This window comes from Orcinus orca, chromosome 1 (genome assembly GCF_937001465.1).
Source record: "Orcinus orca chromosome 1, mOrcOrc1.1, whole genome shotgun sequence".
Lineage (NCBI taxonomy): Eukaryota > Metazoa > Chordata > Mammalia > Artiodactyla > Delphinidae > Orcinus > Orcinus orca.
Genome location: NC_064559.1, coordinates 49022643 through 49045956, shown reverse-complemented (window position 1 = coordinate 49045956; position 23314 = coordinate 49022643). Strand labels below are relative to the sequence as shown.

Below are 23314 nucleotides of genomic sequence, written 5' to 3'. Positions count from 1 at the left end.
GGAGACTTTATTAAGTATCAACTGTGTAGAGGACATTATATTCTTCTGGAACTTGCAGAGCAAATTAGGTAGCTAGGATATGACAAAGTCTCTGCTCCCTTTTTTTTTTTTTCTGGCCATGTCCTGTGGCATGCAGGAGTTCCCTGACCAGGGATCGAACCCATGGCCCCTGCAGTGGAAGTGCAGAGTCTTAACCACTGGACTGCCAGGGAAGTCCCACAAAGTCCCTGCTCTTAAGCAGCCTCCCTTTTAGTTGCTGAGGCAAAACCTCCCCCCAAAAAACAATGTGAGAAACAGGACAAGGCAGAATCCATCTGTCTAACAAAGGAGAGAAGAGCAAAACTCAGGAGGTCTCCACCCGCCTTCTCCCTGAGGGCTCCTCAAGTTTGGGGCCGTATGTACAGAGCTAACTTCTACCTACTTTTATCATCTCCCTCTGGCCACTGCTCCCGGGCAGAATGGAAAGTTGTGGACACGAGCCTACACGTCTGGTGAACTGGTTCTCACTGTTCCCTTCCATTCTAGCACACTGGGAACTAATTGCCTTCTGCCAAAGGAGGAAGGTAAACATTTCCCAGTGTGCACCTGCGAGAATGTGTGCACTCCTGATGTCTGTTTGGGCCTTTGAGATGCTTCTGGTTACACTTGTCCCTCTCTCCCATGGCCTGCTTTCTTCTGCTCCTGTCCAGTGCTTAGAGGAGAGGCGGACAGGTCCACAAACACGGAGACTATCCAGAAAAGGCCTGGGTTCCTCACAAACATTTGCACATCGTTTAAGATCCCTTACTCATATGTTTGGTCATCTATTGAAAGCATGAAACCGTATAAACATTGGGGAGTGTGCTCACATTATACATACTGAGCATCTATCCAGCCTCTTCATTTTTCTGTAACAGACAGATTTGGGGGAGCACCTAGAAAGCCCCTCACCTGCCCCTAAATCTCTCTCCACTGGACAGTAGATGAACCTGAAAAACTAGCTTTTGAGATTAATTTTGGGATGTCAGGGTATCATTTCTTATTAATATCAAGATATGTTGTTGAATATTACATATTCAACATATCTGCATATGTATTGAGTATGAATTAGCTCATCAACTTTATTCTCTAATTATCATCTGCTGTGTGTCTAACATACAGTAGGGCCTCCCCGCTCCCTAATCGTGACGCCCGAGCAGCGCGGGCCTCAGTGGCTGAGGAGAGGGGGAGGAGGTCGCGGCGGCGGAAAGATGCTGCACTTTGGCGTAAATTGCAATCGATTAGGGATCGTTTCTCAGACTCAAGTTAGAAGGGAGAGTTCAGATAAGTGAGGCCGCCATTGCTGCTTTGAACACCTCAGAAGGGGAGAATGGATTTATCAGGAGTGAAAAAGAAGAGCTTGCTAGGAGTCAAAGAAAATAATACAAAGTCCAGCACTGAGGTCCTCCTACCAAACGCAAAGACCGCTCTGATGGGAAGTCCAAGGATCGCTCTAAAGATAAGGGGGCCGCCAAGGAGTCCAGCGAGAAGAATCGTGGCAGGGATGAAACTCCAAAGAGGCGCAGCGCTTCCAGTGATAGCAGCAGCACCAGCTCTCGGTCCAGCTCGACCTGCAGCTCGGGCTCGAGCACCAGCACGGGCTCCAGCTCATCTTCAGCATCGAGCCGCTCAGGAAGTTCCAGCACATCCCGCAGCTCCAGCTCCGGCAGCTCCCCTGGCTCTCCGAGTCCTTCTCGGCGCAGGCAGGACAACGGCGGCATTCCCGCTCCAAATCCAAACCACCCAGAAGAGATAAAAAGGAAAGGAAAAGGCGGAGCCCTTCCCCTAAACCCACCACAGGGCACATTGGAAGGCTCACCAGGAATGTGACCAAGGATCATATCCTGGAGATATTCTCCACCTATGGGAAAATTTAAATGATTGACGTGCCTGTAGAAAGGATGCACCCCCGTAGAGTCTGAGAATCCAGATGAGGCCGAGAAGGCGCTGAAGCACGTGGAGGGAGGACACATCGATGGCCAGGAGATCACTGCCACGGCTGTGGCGGTTCCCTGGCCTCGGCCGCCCCGCCCCCCGGCGATTCAGCCGTCCCTGGAGAATGCCGCCACCGCCTCCCATGTGGCACAGGTCCCCCCCACGGATGAGGAGGAGGTCGCGTTCCCCTCAGCACAGGTCCCCGGTGCGCCGGCGCCACAGGAGCCGCTCCAGCTTCAACTCCTCCGTATAAGCAGGGCCACGGCAGCTCTGCCCTGTGACTTGTATCCCATCCAACTCACTTCTGTCACTTTTCTAGCCGAAGGAGGATCGGTAGGAAAGAAATCCCTCACTCAGGGGCAGGCTTCGGAGGTGAAGGCAGTAACTGCTACGTTTCCCCTGGCGGCAGAGTTCCGGCTGCAGGGGCGTTGTTGGTTTGGGGGTCACGCTTATAAAGATGCCCTCCAGTTTTCTGGCTAGAAAGCTTCCACATTTCTAGTTCCTGAGAGGCAGTTTAGTGGCAAAGTCAGCAGGGATGAGCAGGGGGCTCCAGGTGGTGGTACAGCCCCAGCCTGGGAGCATGTTTTCCCCTTCCACAGATGACCTGGGGCCGATCTGGTGGCCTGCTCGTGCCCTAACCTGCTGGCCTGCAGGGTCCCACAGGAAAGGGTGTGCTTTCACGCAACTGCCGTTCCTGTTAGCCTGGCCCTGCGCCCGTTTGAGTCCTCTTCTGACCTCAAGGGCCAAATACCCGAAATGGTTCTTTTCACGTGTACTCATGTGCGTGCACACACACACACACACACGCGCGCACATCTCCCTTTCTCTCTGAAACTGGTAAGTTGAGAGCCAGCTCTGTCGGGTCATCACAGAACTGCCCCCTCTCCCGCCCCGCCCCCCCGCCCCCCGTTGTGTCGGTATTCATGGTGGTCGTGTAGGTTACCTTGGCAATGTGTTCATTGCTTTTTTGGCTTTTATTGTACAGTCAGTACTATACATTTTCTCTGTTTTCAGTTTTGTAACTTTGTAGCATTTTAGATAATATTGTGTTTGTACTTTGTTGTGTAGAGAAAAGAATTGTGTTGAATAAACCTAGGATTAGAGTGCAAAAAAATAAAATAAAACATACACAGGTAGAAAGAGTTCTAGGCACTAGGTGACTTTCAGTTGCATTTGCAGGACTGTATTCAAGGCAAGAGTCTACATGTAAAGGGGATGGTGAAGAACAAGGTACAGGGAATGTGAGACATGCCCTGGGAACACCAGTGGTTCTGGATTTATTGTAAGAGGTACATGGAACCAAAGTTTCTCTGGGAGGGAGGGATAGGAGTGCTTAGAGGAGAGGAAGGCCATTATTCAACATGAATGATGCTGACCTCACAGTCTTCTGCATAATCATCTGTCCTTACCGTGTAAGCAAGGCTGTGGGGCAGAGAGGCAGCACTCATGTGCTGACAGCGCCCCTAGTGGAGAGGAGGAGAGTTTGCACCCAGGTCACAGCACTGCCTGTGAACCCTCAGTCTCAGCCCTCAGCTTCTCCGTTTCCTATAACTCTTTAATATCAGAAAGTCCAATCTGTCCATGCCCTTGAGGATGAAGGTCATTTTCTTGACTGTGGGACAGTGGGGATTTCAGTGTGAAAATGCTGTGGGAGAGAGAGCTTAAGATTGCTTTACGGAAGGGCTTACCTTCCTTATTCCATGTTAACTTCAACTTTCTTTTCTTTTTCTTGTGCAAGTGTGGCATAGATTGGCCAGCAATTCACCATATTCATTTCCTTTTCCTCTGTATGCTGATAAACTACATTTTCCACCTACCTTGCAGGTGGATGCAGCCTGGCAACTGGGTTCTGGCCAATGGATTGTGAATGGAAGCGACATATATTACTTTCTGGTCACATCCATAAAATCCTGTCTCGCACACTCTTCCATGCTATTTTCCTTTCCTCTGGATTTATACAGAATATCACAGCTTACTTGAAAGCCATATGTTGCTGAGGATGGAGGAGCTGCAAGATGAAAAGGAAAGATTTCCTGGATTACACCTTTTAGGAGGCCTGTACATTGTTCAGGAACACTCATTTTAGACTACATGTGGTCAAGAAACAAACTTTTTTGATTAAGCCATGGAAAGTTTTCACATTGTTTGTTATAGCAGCTAGTTTACCTGAGCTAAGGCAAAACTAATATGGAGCCTTTAGAGGAAAATTTGGAAAAATCTGTAAGCAAAAAATGAGAGAAAAAATAAGCACCTGCAATTCTAAACCTGATGATAACCACTGTTAATATTTTGCTGTAGAATCCTAGCTTTTAAGAAAGCAGGGTGGTGAAATGGGGTAAAAGAATGACTGGAAATAGAGAGACCAGGAATCTGGTCACCATTTCCCCCTAAATAGCAGAGCTTTGGTTTCTCTATGAAAAAAAAGAAAGAGCTTTGTCACCTGTCTTGTCTAAGGATGGGCGTTGTGGGGTGGGGGGTTGGAAAGCACAGAAGTGAAAAGAAGAGGGAGGGAGAGAGAGAAGGAGGGAGAGAGAGAAGGAAGGAGAGAGAGAAGAAGGGAGAGAGAGAAAGAGGGAGGGAAGCATGGGGTTGTTGCCTAGAAGGGAGTAATTGTGTAACCCCACAGTATTTCCTTATTAACTAGTGATCAAAACACCCAGAAAACTTCAAAAAGCTAAATGCTCAGGGAGAGGAGGTACAAAGCGAAGTCATGCACGTGACACTGTGATGAGTGAACCAGGGAGGAGAAATCTCCAGTATTCTCTTTCGTTCTTGCCCGCGCTCTGGGGAGCTGTTGAGCTGCTGTGAGCGGAAGTGGCCCTCTGTGCAGCAAAGGCCATTGCTCCGCTGAGTATTCACCATCAGCACAGAGCCAGTGCACGTTTCTGGGTAGCCCAGTTCTACCTAGATTGGACTGCAGGTGTCAAAAGAGGCTGTTTTAGGTCGCTCCTAATGATATGTCCAGCACCTCAGAGCTGTAGCTCTAAGGGACAGAGTGGACACTGAGGGGCAAGCAGACACCGGTCATCTCCTGACCACCACATTTCTCTCCACCTCTTGGCCATTTCCGGCAGCTGATTGCCAGTGGCTGGAGGAGGAGAGAGAACAGCAGCACTGAGCCCACAGCAGTGTGAGGTTGCAAGTGGCATGCATGAGGACAAGGGGCCCCACTTCAGGTCCCGTCCGGGTTGCTCAGGCCCCCACCTTGGCCAGGCACCAAGGCTGCATGGTGTTCATTAAAATAGGAACCTCCTGACCAAGACTTTGAAGGTAGGAATCACCCATCCCAAACCAGACACGGCCCACCAGTCACCAGAAGGAAGCCAAAGATGGTGAATTAGCAGAGATGGCAGACAGCTCCAGAGTCTGTGGACACCGAGTGCCTCGAAAGAGTTTCCTGAGGAAAACTCAGCTTGACCACAGGAGCCCACAGTCGTCCTTCATGGCCTGGCTGCTCCACGGCGAGACTCCCCCTCAGACCTGTCTCCCTGACCACCACCCCACGTTCTTGAGGGGCCCCAGGCACAGCCACTGCCACTTGTCTGGCATGAAATGCCAGGATGAGCCAGAATGCCTTCAGGAATTCAGTACATATGAATTCACTAAATGTTGTGAGATAATCTTGCCCTCACAAAGCTTACGATATAGTTAAAGGTGTAGCAGACTCAGACACGCACAGGAAATATTCAAATTGCACACTAATGAGAGAATGTCATGCTGAATGATGAGTCGAGTGCAGATTAGAATAGTTCATTGACAGGAGGTGTTCCTGGGGGAGGTTCAAGGTTGGTCAGAATCATCCCTGGCTATGTCTTAGAAAACTGCCAGAAACTCAGGGAAGCTTCTAGTGTCAAGTACTTTCAAAAGCCTTTATACCAACTTGAAAGGAATCCGTCCGTTCTTACCGTTGCAGGGCCAACATGGCTAAGGACCCAGTGCTGTACTGGGTGTGTTGTAGAGTGGCAGGGCCAATTGAAGGCCTGCTCCCCCAGTCTCTAACGCTAAGACAAGGGCTCCTGTGGAGGAAGGCATGGGACCTTGAGATCTGGAATGGGGAAACAGGGGAGGCTGAGGTTTGAACTCCCCAATTCCATAGGACCTCTCTTTCTGATGGAGGAAACCCGCCTTCCCACTTGAGAGAAAATGTCTTCCTCTGCATAAACACCTTTCAGTGACTGTACCCGGGATGGTCCCATCACCAGGGGATGCCAGTCTTTGTAGGCCCTACTCCCACCACTCTTAATACCTGCATGTCCCTACCAAGAGTAGATCCCAACACAGCCCAGAAAAGGGGTACAAGACCTGCCCTGAGGTGTGAGAGGGAATCGACCCACCAAAAGTGTAACAAGACCTCACCCATCGGCATTGGCAAGAGTATGGGGAACGTGGGTGTGAATGAATTCTAAAGGTGTTTGACTATGTAGAATGCAACTGAAGAGTTGATTGAGCCTCATTTATCCATATGAGTTGACTCTCCTGAGATTCTAGGGTTAATACGTGGCTTGAGCATCTGGGAATGGTATAAATATCGATAGTTGGCTAGTTTGGCCAGTTGAAACCTGGGCTCAATGGTGGCCTACAGTCGGCAAAGTTGACATACTGGAACTTCCCTGGCAAACTCTGCAGAAGCACTGCCAAGCAGAACATTCTGCAAGGATGAGCAGTTCCTAAAATCTGTGCTGTCCACTATGGTAACTTCTAGCCACTTGTGGCTACTGAGAACTTGAAATGTGATCAGTACAAGTAGGGAAGCGACTTTTTCATTGTAATAGATTGAAATTTAACTAGCCACATGTGGACAGTGGCCACTGCAGCAAATGGTGCAGTGCTGGTGTAAAGAGCCTGAAGGCTCAGGAAATGGCAAGGTGACTTCTTTTGAGCTGAGTCCACTCTCGCTGCATCCATGGATTTTGGTACATAGAGCTCTTTCACTGTCATTCACTTCTGAATAATTTTTCCATTTATATTGTCATTATTACTTTATTTATTTTCTATTTAACCCAAAAGTTATCTGGAAAACATTTCTCTTTTTATTTCTATCAGTTTTTATTTTATGCATATAGAGGCTGCAGTGTTAACGCATTAAAATTGATAATTGTTATATCTTCTTTGTACTTGAAGGTGACAGAAAGGACAAAATATATTTGTCCCTTTTAATGTTAGTGATTCTCATCTTTAGTGTTCTTTTGTCTGATGTTAGTATTATAACATCTATTTTCATTATTTTTCTAGTCTTCTTTAATGCCTATGTTTTCAGCCTTTCTGTGCCCAGTTGTTTAAGCATATGTCTTATAATCAGCATATAGCTTGACTTTGTATTTTGACCTGTTCTGAAAATCTATTACTTTGACGGGAATTTAAGATACTTACATTTACCGTGATCATTGATATATTTGGACGTAGTTGTAGAATTTTATTTTATGCTTGCATTGTTTCTTATTTTAGTCCTGACCCCAGTTCCGCTTTTAAAAATATTTCCATAGGACTGAGTAACTTACATTGACTAGAATTAAAATTTCTTCTAAAGCAAATATATGTCTGTTAGAATCAAAGGCGATGGGCACTTGAGAATGGCGATACTTTACTGTGCTTCTGTGTTCGTCCACTGTCCTCACCCCTCTGGCTCCAGCTTTGTAAACTTTACAGACCATCCCGTTGAATCCTGAAACCTTGACATGCCATATAGGCACGTCACATAGGCAAAGTCGTCCTTGGGTTCTCACGGCACCAACTGTTTATGCGACAACCTCTGTTCTTTCATTCCTCAAATAAATCAATTTTATAAGTGAAATTTAACAAAAGCCAAGGCCTTACCCCACTCTTCAGAGCGGCACCATCTAAGGCAGCAGTTATTGGTTCGCATCTTTTCTGCCTGCTAAAAAATACACTTTGAGACATCCTAAGGAGCAATAGGATGTGGTGGTTAGTAGTCCAGACCCTGGGCCTATTCTGCCATGGCTGGAATCTCAGCTTTGTCACCTTCCCTGTTGTCCAATAGCTGTAAGATCTCAGTCCAGTAACTGACCTTCTCTAGGCCATGCTTTCCTCATAAGAAATACAAGGTCAATTATAATACCACCTGGAGGATGGCTGGGAGGATTGGAAGAGGTGATCGATGTGAAAACACTCAGCACGATCCTCGCCACACCGGAAGAACTCGGAAGATGATAACTGATATTCCTTTGCTTCTTTTCCCTTTGGCTGCGCCATGCGGCATGGGGGACCTTAGTTCCCCAACCAGAGATCAAACCTGTGCCCCCTTGCAAGGGAAGTGTGGAGGCTTAACCACTGGACTGCCAGGGAAGCCCCAATAACTGATATTCTTAACAATGATCTTCGTCCATACCCAGGACTCAACATAAGGCCATTTTCACACAAATCGACATTTTCTTAATCCCTCCCAGAAGGAGAGCTGTGGAACTTCTTGAAGACTCTTGACATCTCTATGAAGAGACACAATCTACTTCTCCTGCTATTCTTAGCATCCCAAAGCTGACTGAAGATCTATATCCATGAACAGAGGGTCCAGGGTGTAAACAGGTGCTCCATGCACTGGCCTCGTACTGATAACCTCTGCCATCTTTGTACGTTTTGTCTGCAGTTGCTGTATTAAGGAGACCTGGCCTGAGTGAAATATTCAGTCCTGGATCTTTTCATGTCCCAAATTAACTTTAATGAGCAAACAGGGAAAGATCAAGAGGGCTGCGACTGGGACTTAGGGGAAACTTTGAAGCAGAAGCCAGGAAGGGGTAGATGCCCTCTGGAATTGGGCCAGCGTTTGCTTTTGATGACAGCGAACCCTCAGATCTTGTTCATCTGAGCTGAAAACAAGGGGCTCTGGGACCAGAATACCTGAGATTTCACCTTTTACAATGCCTCTGTGTTCCTCATTCAACAAACATGTGTTGAATACCTACTATGAGCAAGACACTTGCTCTAATGCTTTGATTATATGCTTTGGGTATTACCAAGGTGAATAAGACACTGTCACAGCCCACAAGGCTTTTTTCTTCTAGTAGAGGAAATAAGATGTACACAAATGGCCACGTTGGGGGCAGGAGTGGGGGACTGTGACATGTAAAACGTACAAAGTTTCATCTGATGGACGAAGAAGCCGTTGCTTCCACCTTGGAAGGAACCAAGACTGCTGTATGCAGGTAATTAGATGGGAGCTGCCCCTTTAAGAAGAGTGGGATCTGGACCAGTAGAGATGAGCAGTGGTCTTTCAGGTGGAGTACACAGGGTGAGCGCCAGCAGGGCAGTCCAGGGAAGGTTCTGGGAACAGCAAATTGTACCTCCCCTGTTTCTTCTAGCTGTGTTTTCATGGGAAAATGTCTTCAGCAACCTGAGCCTCAGTTTCCCCATAGGGCTAGTTCTGTATACTCCTCAGAATAATTGTAAAGATTAAATGGGTTAAAATAGGGAAGTGTGTAGATCGTTGTATGTGCTCGAATAATGGAAGTTATTGTCCCTCATGCCTGTTTCTGTTTCTCCCCTTCACTGCAGTCCCTAAGCTGGTGAGAAGCAGATTCCCAGGAATTTCTACTGGGACATGGAATTTGGGGGCAAAAAAGGGAGGGATCGGCAGGTCAATACTGAGGGTTAACTGAGGAGGTTTAGGATTGCCACAGGCAGTCCCCAGCAGAGGTAGTTCCTCCCTGTCATCAAAGGGCCCTCGGGTCCAGGACTGAACTGTTCCCATCCTGTTACAAACTGCAGGATGGCATGAGCATCTTTTGCAAGTGTCTTCTCACATCCGCATCACCAAAGAGATCTTCTTTCAAAGACATTTCCTTCACTGCTTTCCCAGTCTTCTGTTTGAAGACATTTCCAGAAAGGAGCTTAACAATTCATCAGCCGCTCTGTTCCTAGCAGAGTGGGTCTTCTGGACTCGTCTCAAGTGTCATACACCTCGTTTGGAGCTATATCTTGTCATTTTGAATTTTTGGTATTCAAGTCAACAAATGCTTGAAATAAGATCTTCACTGTAACTCACTCTTTTGTCTCTAAGTTTCAGCAGAGGCTTCAATGGTTAGTAATACAACCGTTGATGTGAAATCCTGCTGTCATTCCAAGGGGAGGTGCTGGAGCCCCTATGCAAGACTTTCTAAGGGAGGCTTGGAGTCACGCTGCTGGCTTTTGTCCATCACGCAGCCCATGTAAGAAGTTGAGGTTGACAAGAGATTGGAAAGTGGTGATTTCTTTACAGAGGATGTCAGTGAGAAATCATAAATTGCTTCCAGCTTGCTCCCTGACATGTTGAGCTCATTCAGCCAAGTAGAGGCTGTGCTATAACCACACTGTGTTAGGAGTCGGGGAGTCACAAAGGTGAATAGGCCCAATACCTGCAACCTAGGAGCTGCTAAGGAGCAGTAACACCTTTAATAACACTCACACCCTGAGAAGCCTGACAGTACCATTCCAAAGCAGTATAGGGATGGGAAAGACATTCCATCGTAGGACCTGGAGTCTTTGTAGCAGGGGATCTGGGTCAGGGCAAATGGCAAGGGTGGGGCAAAGGCATGTAAAACAGACAGAACTGCTTGAGACAATCCAGGTGTACAACAAAGCACAGGAATGCTTGCCGATCAAGATCATACAGGCTGTAACTGTGACAATGGGAATGAAAAATGTGGTATGTTTTAAAGATAAACAGCAAGAAACACATCCTACAGTCCTTTACAGTTTGCAGAGCTTTGGGGGATAACTTACTAAGTTTGACAATCACCGCAACCCATGGGATCAGCAGGGAATGTACTTGTTCGACAAATGAAATAACTGTAGGTCAGTGTTATTATCTTACCCAGTAGTACAGAGCTAGCCAACGGTATAACTAGGATCTGACCCTAGGCTTCCTGGTTCCAGGTTTTGTTTGTCAGTTGTTTCATGGCATTTCATCCTCTCCCTCCATACAGGTTATGAGCAGTTCAATTGTAGCAACTATTGCAAATTTTACTTTTGGAATTCCAGGGGTGTGCTGTGAAGATTGTATCGATCGATTCACCCATTCAACAGACAATTACATTTTAATGGGAGGAGATAGATCATAAAAGATAAGCAAGCAATGTATGTATATATGAGATGCTATAAAGTCTAGAGAGAAAAATAAAGCAGAGAAAGGGAATAGGATTCACCAGGCCTGCAAGGGGATGCTATTTCAAATAGGGTCATACGTGAAAACCTGTGCGATAATGGTGACATTTGAGCAGAGACCTAAAAGAAGTGACATGAGCTAGTGAGTCATGCACTGTCTGGGGAAGGGGCCAGTTAAGACGATGGCAGTTATCCAGATTGCAGGTGATGGTGGTGTGGACCAGGGTGAGAGAGGTGAAGACGGTGAGAAGTGGTCAGAGTCTGTGTGGTTTTTGAAGGTAGCGTCAAGAGGACTAAGAGACTGACTAGATGTGTGATACAAGAGAAAGGAAAGCACCTCCCCAAACCCCAACGCCAAGATTTTCAGCCTGAGGCAAGAAAAGATGAATTTGCATTCCGTTGAGATGACAAAGGCTTCAGGAAGGAAGGGATTTGGGGGAGAGTTAAGGAGTGTATTGGGGGGCACTTTAAGTTTGAGATGCCTGTTGGACGTTCAAGTGTTGATGGTAATTGGTTATAAGTGTCTGGAGTTCAGGAAGGGGTCAGGACTAGTATATAGAAATGGGAGTTAGCGTAGAGTTCTACTGATTTTCAGTGGAGTGATTGTCAGGAACTGTGAAGGATCTGAGTTTGACCCTATTTAAGGTCAGCTTACCCCAGCCTCACGGATGCTGGCAGAAAACATGAGTTCCTGGGGTCACAGACAAAAGACATTATTACTCTCAGCAATAGCAGTAGCCAGAGTACCCGCCCTTCCCTGCCCTGTTCCCTGAGTCTCAGTTGCCTAAGGCAATGTGGAGAGGGCCAGAGGTGCCTGCATACACACAGTGGGTTGCATGACAGGAAAGGAACCCCAGGCTGAGGGAGCCTGAAGCTTTTGTAACAGGAGGTAGGCACGCCTATCCTTTGCTCTGAGACGGACACTATCTGTATGTTCCAAGCTGTTTGCTACACAAAGATCCTTGGAAAGACAGTCCGGAATAAAGCCAGTCGGCTTCTCTGCTCATGAGCTGTTCAGGAGTGCAGGACAAGTGTCTCCCCACATGGTGTCACCCCTGAAGCAGCATTGTGGAATTCTTAAGGGGCACTGTTGGCTTTTGCAATGCCTGGGGGTGCTACTGGCATTTCATAGGCAGGAGCCAGGGCTATTCGATATCCTGCAATGTGCGAGACAAGTATCACACAAAGAGAACGATCTCATGTCCCACACAACTTTGAATGTTTTGTCAGGCATTCACTGAAGTGAAAAAAATTATAATTATTGGAATTATTTGAACCTCGACTCTCTTTCCACTTTACAAAATATTCTTTTTAGTATGGCAACATACACTTAATATTTAATCATTTAAATCAAAGGAACATTGTACTTTGCTTTGTTCAGAATATTATCGAAAGTTACCATTTGGGGGAAAAAATACATTGTTAGCAGCAAGACCCATTATTTGAGTAGTCACACCTCCTATGACATTACAGTTGCAGCTGAAACAATTATAGTAATTGTAGGGGTGTGTGTGTATTTATATTCAGCCTTTATTTCTTAAGGTCAAATAGGAAGAACTAGACAATTTTGGTGGGGTATTATCTAACTTCTCTTTAGTAAAACTTACTCAACATGAGAAGGTATGATAGAGTCCGATGCTTGCATCACATCCTGTTGAAACGAGGAAGAGGATTGGAAAGTGATCATTGGATTTAGCAGTGTAGAAATCATCAGTGACCTTGAAAAGAACAATTTCAGCAGAGAGGCGGGGACAAGGTCTGTTTGAAGATGGTTCAAAAGAGCATGAGAGGACAGGAATTGAGACACGAGTATAAACAACTTCTTTGAGGAGGTTTCCTGTAAAGGGGAGCAGAGCAAGAGGATCATATGCAAAGCACTTATCCCAGTGCCTAGCACACAGAAAGGGCTCAGAAAATGTTGGCCAAAGAAGGTCTTGATGACCCATGGGAGGTCTACCGAGTAAGGGCTAATGGAAAGAAATGCAGACATAGGGGCTGGTCAGGAAGACCTTCCTGGAGCCTTGTGAGTCTTAAAAGGAATGATGGGCTTAGAGGGGTAGGATGGAGATGAGAGGGTGTTTCAGGCATAAGCCAAGGCACCACGATGGGGAGGAGCTGGGGGCAGCTGCCTGCCAAGCCGGGGAGCTTTGGGCGGAGCAGCCAGGGTTGACTAGGGAGCCCTGGAGACAGCAGACAGAAGACCTTGAATGCCAGACTGTGGCATTTATTTTGGGTCTGATGAACCAGTAGGGAGCCAGAGATCCCGAACAGTCAGGGGCATAGTGGGAATCTAGCACTGACTGTATTTCTCAGACTGTGAGCTATGCTTCTATTCCAAGTGTTGAAGTTGGGCAGGTTACAACTCATGCTGCCTGCCGCCAATCTAATGAAAAGCACATATTTTTATGCTAATCCAACCTTCAGTTTCCTTCCTGAGTTAGGGCCATCCTGGGAATACAATTCTTGGGATAAAGATTAATGGGGAATAGAAACTCACCAGGGATCTAAGGAGGGGTGGGAAGAAGGGGTCCTCCTGAATGAGTGCATTTGATGCTGGCTTTAAAACAGCCTGTGTCTGCAGAAAGCCAGGCACTACTGTCAGCGGCCTGTTAGCAGCAGGCTCTGGGTTCTCAGGCAGGGGCCTAATATATGCTTTAACAATGCCTCTTCATTTCAGTGAATCAGGGCGAGAAAACTGCTAGCCGGCTGGGTATTTTAGAGGTAGGATTATTCATCTTATCACGTATGGTATTGAGATTCTGACCAGACATGGCTGGCACAGTCCAGTTACCCAGGGAATGAGTGGTGACGGTCAGTCCAAGAGGCCATGTGGTCCCGGGGCAAGCACCAGGCTTTGGTCCCAGCTGAACCTGGGTTTGAATCCCAGTCTTTCACCTCCTGCCTATGTGACCTCTGACAAGTCCTTAAACCTCAATTACTTTATCTGTCAAATAGGGTGACGCTTATTGTAAGGATCTGCTACCCACAGAGCGTGTTGCATAAGAAGGGTTATGCCATTAGTTTATGTTTCAATGCCATCCAGTTGTGAGGAGTCAATAAATGATGGGGTAAATGGAGAACCACGGGAGAGAAGCGCCAGTACTTTTTGGCCAGAACGTGACAGTTCCACCTAGTTAAACCCCACTTAGCCCCAGATTATAGTCCCCTCTTTGGTAATCCTACTTTGTTTACATGGTCCAAGTTGCAAGGAAAGCTCTCACAGGAGATTGCAGTCATTGCTGAATTCTTTAGATTGTTAGATTATTAGGTAATGATTCAATATCCTTTTTGATCCTGGGGCTTTTCACATAGAGAGATTAGGCACGTGCATAGCCAGAGGGAAGGAGCAGGCAATGAAAGTGCTTGTAAACCAGTGACTTTGGGCTCCATCAGCAGCTTGGAGATATATAGAACTCTATAGAGCTATAGCTTTCTCTTAGATCATCAAGTGCTGGCTGGCATGATGGAGACACAGATGTGTTTCCATGGGTGTTAGGGCCTTGCTTGCCCCACTTCACCACGGAAAAGTTGCAATGCCAGCTACATACAGGAATCCATAGAAATTCAGCGTGGCCTGTGAGGGAGGTGGTCCGACCTCTACCTGGAAGGGAGTTTGAATCATTCTTGAAGTGGGACTCTGAAAGCTGTCGTGGGAATGCGGGACCGGGGCTGCCCTGGGCCTGAATGGAGCATGATGGAGAGACAGCCACCGGTGGGGCTGTGGTCTGAGAGGCCTTTGCTAATCTGCTCCCCTAATTCACCCCTCCTCTTTCCCTGATCCCCCCACCAGACAAGATACCTGAATTCTGCCATCGTATGGGGACTCAGATTTGGGGTCTGGTGTCCTCCTGCCTGAGCTTAAACCTTAACTCTAACACTTATCACCTGCATCAACCTGGGTTAATTAGCCTTTCTAAGCATCAGTTTCCTCTTTCTCAAAATGAGGATAAAATTAGCATAATTGCAGCATAAATTAGGATTTCTTGGTGAAGATTAAATGAGAAAAATCTATGAAGCCTAATTCAGTGTCTGTCACAGAATAATTGTCAATAATTGTTAGCAAGGACATGTGAGAAGGTTACACTGTTGAATGACAATACTTTTAGGAAATGCTTTCACAGCATTACCACCTTCAGTTTTCCCATCTAAGAAGAATTATCACTCTTTTTAATGAGGTGATTGAGGTTCAGAGCAGCCATTTGACGTTCCAAATTTACGTCCTAAGAAAAATTAGGAATTCGACTGAGTGGTGCAAATTCAGAGGCCAATTTTATTTCCTGACAATATGCTGCCGGCATGAATGCTTAGAGAGAAGGGGACAGGGCAATATTAGCTGGGAGAGGGAGGGAACACAGAAAGGAAAAATGAAAGAGTGCTCAAATCCACACTTTTACACATGGAGTTAGGTGTTAAAGAGTGGAATCTCTGAGAATAATGTCCATACTTATACTTGACTCACTTCTGGAAGATTATAGATCGGAAACCTCAAGTATCCAGAATACAGACAAGGTCCAAGAGAAAAGAGCCCCCTTAAACACTTCAGCTGGAATCAACGTTCTAAAGTTCAAGCAGTGGCAATCACGCAGAGAGGACCTGGAAACCTCTCTCCGCGCCAATTCGCTCTTCTTTCATATGCAATGTTAATAAGTGTATCTTCCTGATTCATTTATTCGGTCATAAGTTAGAAATAGTATGTTAATTGAAGAGAAAATTGACATATTGACAGCAGAGAAGAACTAGCTGGTAGCCTAAGAGAAGAAACTCTGACAAGCAAAGCAAAACTTAAACGATCTTACCAGTTTGGGGTGAAGTGTAGATAATCACAGCGCTGCCTCTGTATCCCCCCACCCCATGGTGTTCCTTCCTATATGATGGCACAACAAGATAACTAACTGAGCCACAAAAAATAAAAACGTCAGTTGCTTTCACCATCCCTTATTAAAGGCAGCAGAGAAGTTTCAACATGTTTTAGCAATATTCATGTCTAAGATTATTTTAAAAACTGAAACTGAACGCCGAATTTAATTCCAGTTTCCTAGACAACTTGATGGCAAATAAACAGGTTTTATTGTCACTAAAAAGTAATTCATTTGCATAAATGAATTAGAAAATGAGCTTATCTTGAACAGCTAGTCCAAGGACTTCCTTTGTTTGACAACATAGCAGAAGGGTTTAATCCCCACATCCCACTTCCCGCCGGGAAGATCCCACATGCCGCGGAGCAACTAAGCTCGTGCGCCACAACTACTGAGCCTCCATTCTAGAGCCCGCGAGTCATAGCTACGGACCCCGTGTGCCACAACTACTGAGCCCACGTGCCTATAGCCCGTGCCCCACAACAAGAGAAGCTACCGCAGTGAGAAGCCCGCGCACCGCAATGAAGAGTAGCCCCCGCTCGCCACGATTAGACAAAATCCACACGCAGCAACGAAGAACCAATGCAGCCAAAAATAAATAAATTAATTAAAAAAAAAAAAAGAAACTAAGCATGGTGTTAGAGGGTGGGGATAAAAGAGAAATAAAAAGATGGATGAAATCTAGTCCCTGCCCTGGAGAAGGCTGGGAGAGCAAATAACATCTGTGCATTGTGACCTTGATGGGGCAAGAAGCCTCTGACCCCAGAGTGAGTAACTGCCTGGGGGCTGAGGTCAGGAATGCAGCGGAGGCTGCAGGGGGCAGGTGACTTTGACCTGATTTGGAATGTGTCAGGGTATGGGCTCTGTTTTGAATCCCAACTCTGCTGCTTGCAAGTTGCATGCCTTTGAACAAGTTACTTAATTCTCGAAACTTCCATTTCTTGTACTGTAAAATGATATTTTTTCTTTTTTTGCCTTGAAACCACTTGCCTTTCTTTTTTCCTATAGAACACCCCCTCCTTTTCTTTTCACTAGCTCCCCTCCCTCTCCGAGGAAGGTGGGCCTGCGTGCCCACCACAGGCAAGGAGTAAAACAACAGTAAAGCAGGCTGAGCCCCGCAGTGATTCCCTCGCTGGTGGTGGGTTTAGGGGTGGGCGTGAAATGCAAGCCCAGGCAGGGAGATGCGAGGGGAAGCCTGCTCTGGTTCTTCTGGTAAAGTGCTCCCCCATCATAAAGGAATATTTTATGTATATGATAGAGCTGTCTTTTCTGCCTCTGGACATTCTATGAGGATATGGCATCTTTAAGTGTGACAGCATCTTGAAACGATTATGGTCACTAATCTGAGGACAAGGCCAATGAGAATGGCAGAGAGAAAAACTAGAAATAAACTGGACCCTTGACGATTTCATTCAGTCACTGTATTAACCAGCTCTGGAGGTACACTGCCTCTGGAGTTCTTGTTAAGTGAGAGAATAAATTCCTTAATGCTTAGGCCAGCATCATCAGGGTTTTCTGTTATTTACAGGCAAAAACATATTACATGATTTATTACCTTATAGATTTGAGGCAGATAAATGAGGAAATTCCTATAAAGTGTTTAGCACTGTAAAATGTTAACAATTATCATTAACAGAGCACTTTATTATGAAATTATATAGTGCTTTCTTCTTTGTTAATATGTGTCATATTTCTCCAAAGATATATGACAACATTTTGGCCAGAATCAAAGGTTCTGCATTTTGGGTGCTGAACTCAATTGCCAAACACAACCCATGGTAGAGGTTTAATGTCAGTTTCATAATTTATCTGTCTGCCAATCTGTCTGTGTGTCATCTATCTATCTATCTATCTATCTATCTAGTCCTCTAAATGCAACCCAATGGACAATATAATCCAGACGCCCTTGTTAGTTGGATGGAGATCCTGTCCTCAGGATGTTTTATTTTGACACTCAGCAGTAAATTCCACAAGAATCCAAGTAGTCTGAAAAAGGGGAACATGGCAGACCTTTCTACAACTGGAAGGTTCCAGAATCACAGACTATCAGGGCTGGAAAGGACCTGGGAATCACCTTGTCCATCTTCTTCATTTTACAGCTGAGACCCAGAGACTTCCTTATGGTTATACAGCTAGAGGCCTGGTCGGAACTGGAACCCAGCCTCCAGACTCTGACCCAATCCCCTTCCATAACATGTCATTACTTTCTCAACTTTCTCCAGAGTCAGCTTCTCTTACAAGCTGAATAAGGGGGAAGCCCTCTCTTCGGAGGCTGTTTGGGCTGCCAGTAATCCGTGGGATCCGTGGGAATCTGTGCATCCACTTCCTACCAAGGTCGTTCTGCAGAGTTGTTGCCAGGGACCAGGTGTCCTGGCGTGAGATCTGAGACTCGGCATCCTTTGCTGTCTGCAAACATCAGCCCCTCATCCCCAAGGGGTCACTGAGGGCCAGAAGTTGGGAAGAGGCCTCTCCCTGTCCATGCACTGGTCAGATCCTAGCATGGAGGGCTGGGAACAAGGGCAGTGCAAAGAGCACAGCACCTATAGGCTGGGCAGCCATCCATGCTGGGGTGAGATTTAGGAGCCCTTGAAAGACCTTTCTTCCAGTCTGTCCCAATCTGGCTCTGCACATGGCCTACCCTCACCCTCACCAACATCCCCCCCCCACTACCGACACAACATGCACATTCACAGCTTTGTTCATGCCCTTTTCCACAGGTGAATGCTCCTACCTACTCTCAGTTGCCCCCAGCCCCAACTTGTTGGCCAGTTCAATTTCAGTGCAAATGGCTACTTCTCCCTCAGAATTAACCAAACCCTTCTCGATGTTCCCACCATACTTAGTTTACTTCATCGTCATGAAGTTTAATTCAACATGGCTTTAGTTGAATCTTTGCTACTAGATCAGCGCTTCTCAAACTTTATATGCATACAAATCACCTGGAGATCTTAGTGAAATACAGATTCAGAATCAGTAGGTCTGGCCTAGGGCCTCGGAATCTACATTTCTAACGAGCTCTGCGGCGATGCTGACACTGGTGGCCTATGGACCACACTTGCAGTGGCAAGGTCCTGCCTCTGAGTTCCCTGAAGGCAGGTGCCATGTCTTATTCACCTTTGTAATACCGGCTTTTAGTGTAGTGTCTGGCTGATCATAGCTGGTTAATACATTTGTTGAAGGGAAATGGGTTAAGGCACTGGTGTTTCTGGGGTGTTTCCCTTAAATGTAAGTGTGTGATCTGGGCAGTATTAGAGTATTGTTGTAGCTGAGATGGTGGCAAGTAGGGTGGGGCAGGGCTTGGGGCTCGCAGCAAGGCAGGATAAATCCTGAGTAGGACCAAGACCTCAGCTTTACAGATGCAGAAACTCATGTTTATCAGTCTGTTTAGGTTCCGAAGGACTGACCGATGCTTATAAACCAGAAGCCCTGTGTATTCATTAACATTAAAGGATATGTCTCTGCAGTGACTGAATTACTTGTGCCTGCTTATGAGATGCTCCCCGCCCCCACCCATCCACGCTCCGCCCCCCACCCTGCCCCTCACCTGAGATCAAAGTAGCAAGGGATAGCTTAGCTCAGAACATTGACTCAGAACATACATAACTAAATGTGCTCGGGAGAAAATAAAGCAGGTAAAGGAAAAGCTTGACAAGTTGCCCCTTCTCCAAAAGGATTTCATTTCTGTAATACTTATTTCCTCGCCAGTACAGTCTTTCTCCTTGGTTAGCACTGGATGAAGACGATAAATTCTTGCTTCTAACTATATGTGTTTCTTGCTCCATATTGACCAGTCACTCCCCTTCAGCCAACACATCCCTCTACCACGAAGCCCAGCCTCAAAATAACTGATTTTATTCTTGCTTTTTCCAGCTGCATTCCAGTCTTGAGGGTACATTCAAGTGAGCATTTTAATGGTGGACATGTGTGTGGTGCCCAGTACCTCTTAGGGTGGGGTGCTCCTGCAGGGACAATTCTGCTTGTTTGATGCTGACTCTCCTCGTCCCCCAATTCTGGGGATGCCTCCTTTGGCCTCTCCTCTTGACAAGACCACGAGGGGGTGGGCAGGGTGGGACAGACCAAGATCCAGCTCGCGGGCTGGCCCGAGTGCTGTGCTCTCCTGTGGCCTGGGGGCCGTCAGCCGAGGGGGCTGATTGGGAAAGAGGGCTCACAGCCTTCGCCCACTTACCTCCCCTTTTGCCTGAGGGTGGGCTGGAGTTCCCTCGTACTTCTTGACAGCTGGTGACTGAGTATCTCAGCATATACTTTGTCACTGACGCACCGCTCACCATGTGACACCCTGTGGGTCACTTGTCTCTGGGCTTCGGTTTCTTCTTCTGTGAAAAGAGGGATTTGGAGGAAATAGACCCAATGGTCTCATCCAGCCCTAAGATTAACAACTTAAAGTGCTTTATATCTATAACCTGCTTTAAGATGCACTATTCATGGAGTCCTCACGATTACAATCCCACATTTACCTGTGAGGAGGATGAATGTTAGGAAGGTAAGTACCTTGTCTTAGAACACCCGCCTAGCAATTGGCCAAACACACATTTTCTTAATCACCAACTGGTACTATCTCCTGGACCTGGACGTGAGGACTTTTTACTTCTCTCCCACCTTGAGAGAGAAAGTACAGGCCTCTGGCTCCCTTGTTTCCTCCTTTCCTCACCTCTCCTTTCCAGGGTCTGGTCTGCGTTCACCCTCTTTGTCTTCTTTGTGCGGAATTCTCCACGTTCTCCCTCAGCCTTCTCCATCTCTCTTTCTCTCCTCCACCCTCCCTTCCTTCTCCCTTCCCTCTCCATCCCCCTCTTAGCCACCTCCCTCCCCCTCCCTCCCTTTCCTCCTGCATGCCAGCCTTTCTTGGGAAATCCTTTTCAGTTCTGCTTTTACAAAGATGTTGCCCCACACTCCTGTGTGAGTCTGTGGGTCAGTGAGGGCAGGAAGATAGCTTCCAGGTGAGACCTGATGACCAGGGTGGTGCTTTCCAGTCGAATGCAATAGTCTCCAAACATCAGGTGAAAGATGCCCTTGCATTGGGATCACCAGTGGTGGGAGAAGTGGGTATGATTCAAACTGCAGATTCCTGGGCCCCAACCCAGAGCCTTTATTTAGTAGGGTCACACAAAACTTAGTACTCTGTATTTTAGAAAAGCTCTCTTGAGATGAATCTGATGTGCAGCAAGACGCATACTTTACTGTTGAGACAAGTGCCCATCAGACCCTGTCCCTGAGGGTAAGCCAGTGAGTGGCCAAGTGTCCACCACAGTACCAGGAGTGCTGCCTCCGGAGGAGGCCTTACTTGCAGGTCACAGAGCGTCAGGCAGTGAGTTTGGCAGCTGCTCCCTCCCCGTCCTAGCTGGATGCCCCATCGGTGCCATGTGTGGCTGAATAGAAGGGAGCTCCTTGCTTCCACCACATTGGGGTAAGCTCAGTCTCCTGATTTGCATTTCATCTATTTTGGGCTACAAGTCCCTAAACCAGAGGTATGCTTATCCCTTTCATCCTTTTAGATAACACTTCCCTCTCTCCTATAGTTGTCACCCTGGTTATTGACTGGAGAAGAGTAAGAGGAAAGCAATTTTCATTCAAGTCCCTGTAATAGAACATGAATTTCCTAATTACTTTCTTTCCAAATTAAATTAGTTTCCTAATTAAATACCAGGACATTCCCCCTGAGATCTCTGGGTTCTGACAGCTCCGTATGTAGAATTTGGAAGTGCCTCTGAGGCCATCTAGTCTGCCTCTCACTAAAGAACCCTCACTGCCTATTGCTAAAAATACATTTTTTGAAGACCAGTGTTTTTGAAGATGAGCTCTGTGCTGCATCACCAAGCTCTTTGCTGGGATCACACTCTGCCTTTGGTTTACACCATGTGCTCTCAAAGGGGGCATTATGACCCCCAAGGAAGTACAAATTTGTGATTTTAGATATTACAATGATGTGTGGCTTTCCAAAGGGCTATAGGACATAAAACAGATAGACAGTATATTTCGTTATTAAAATTTCATGCGGCGGGGGGGACGAGATAAGGGAACATATGTTGAAAAGCTTCCTTAAGGAGGACAAAAATGAAAAAAGGGTTGAAAAACACTGGTTTATGCAAAAGGGGTCTATGTCTCTGGGAAGTTATAATTATGCCAAGTCATCCACACCCTTTCATTCGGCCTCTTCTGTGTTTAATTGAGGAGAAAGGAGTCAAGATAAACTTTGAACACACCTATGTTAGTCTCTCCAGCTGTTCTTTGGGAATGATCCAATTTGCCCTGCCTTTGACAGCTGGGGTGAATTCTCCCTTCTAATTGCATAGCTCTGGTCATTTGTTCCACTCATTTGGTATTTCACGCTTAGCATTAGTGACTTGCATCATTTGTATGTATCTGTTCTGTCTTTATAACTATAACATAAGCACTTTATGGTGGAGCTCATGTGTTTATGTGTTCATGTATTCATTCATCCAACAAACATCCATTGAGCACCTCCAGGCATAGGGCTAGATTCTAAAGAGACAAGACAGGACATGGTTTCCTACTTCAAAGACTTCCCAGTAAAAAAAGACTGGTGAAACAGGGTGACAAGTGTACCGATAGAGATGACTAGAAGTTGCATGGAGAGATATCCTTCCCAGTTGAGAGGAGGCAGTGCTTGAGCTAAGCCTTGAAGGAAAGGCAGAGTTTCTCAGATAGAGAAAAAATGTGTAATAGGAAGCCCATTTCAGACCCAGCTGGAAGCTTCTGATATGCCTGGAGAGAATGTGGGAAGGGAGTGGAAATGAGGCCAGGGCAAAACACGAGGCAACTTGAAGTTCATTCTAAGGACGTGGATTTTATCCACAAGTCAAGGGGATGCACTAGAGAATTCAGATTAGCCAGTGGCATGATTAGATCTTCATTCCCAAGATTAGGTCTTCATTCACTGTGGTTGCAATGTGGATAGGAATCAATGAAGACTGGAACCTCATTAAGAGATATTGCAACAATGCAGGGTTGGTGATGCCTGAACAAGGGTGGTGGGTGGGGATGGAGTGAAAGGAACTGACCAGAAAAGTTACTTAGGAAGGAGAATCTGAGAACTTGTTGATTAATAGGCTGTGAGGTTGAGTGAAAATTAGTACCACCACTTTGATTGGACATTTATCAGTATCTATTACAACTGAAAAAGGGAATACTTTTTCTGTTTCTGAAACTGAAAACAAGAAAAATCTCAAATAAACAATCTAACCTTACACATAAAGCAACTAGAAAGAGAACAAAGAAAAGCCAAAGTTAGTAGAAGAAAAGAAATCATAAAGGTCACAGCAGAAATAAATGAAATAGAAAAAGAAGAAAACAATAGCAAAGATGAATAAAATTAGAAGTTGGTTCTTAGAGAAGATAAACAAAATTGATAAACCTTTAGCCAGACTCATTAACAA

The 23314-nt window shown here is 46.1% G+C and overlaps 1 pseudogene; it reads left to right on the top strand.

The window, feature by feature from the left end:
- Window positions 1-462: 462 nt before the first annotated feature.
- LOC101285871 (RNA-binding protein with serine-rich domain 1-like) lies at window positions 463-3061 on the top strand (annotated as a pseudogene).
- Window positions 3062-23314: the final 20253 nt, after the last annotated feature.